This window comes from Heptranchias perlo, chromosome 21, assembly GCF_035084215.1.
Source record: "Heptranchias perlo isolate sHepPer1 chromosome 21, sHepPer1.hap1, whole genome shotgun sequence".
Classification (NCBI taxonomy): domain Eukaryota; kingdom Metazoa; phylum Chordata; class Chondrichthyes; order Hexanchiformes; family Hexanchidae; genus Heptranchias; species Heptranchias perlo.
This window is the reverse complement of record NC_090345.1, coordinates 6,831,551-6,831,940: the sequence shown is the minus strand read 5'-3', so window position 1 is coordinate 6,831,940 and position 390 is coordinate 6,831,551.

The window sequence follows — 390 nt, the reverse complement described above, 5'->3', positions numbered from 1 at the left end:
GAGTGATTGACAGGTCTGTGCCCCGGGGAGGGTGCGAGTGATTGACAGGTCTGTGCCCCGGGAGGGTGGGAGTGATTGACAGGTCTGTGCCCCGGGGAGGGTGGGAGTGATTGACAGGTCTGTGCCCCGGGGAGGGTGCGAGTGATTGACAGGTCTGTGCCCCGGGGAGGGAGGGAGTGATTGACAGGTCTGTGCCCCGGGAGAAGTTGGTAACCCGAGCAGTTCAGGTATTACCACTGCAAAGGATATTGCACGGCTTGGGGGGGGGCATTGCAATGGGGCAAACCTGTGATGGTCACTGATGGGACAAAGCGTGCAATGGTCATACACGCCCATTTAGGTCCGTGTCTCTATATATAAGAAAGGCCTTGCATTTATATGCTGAAGAGG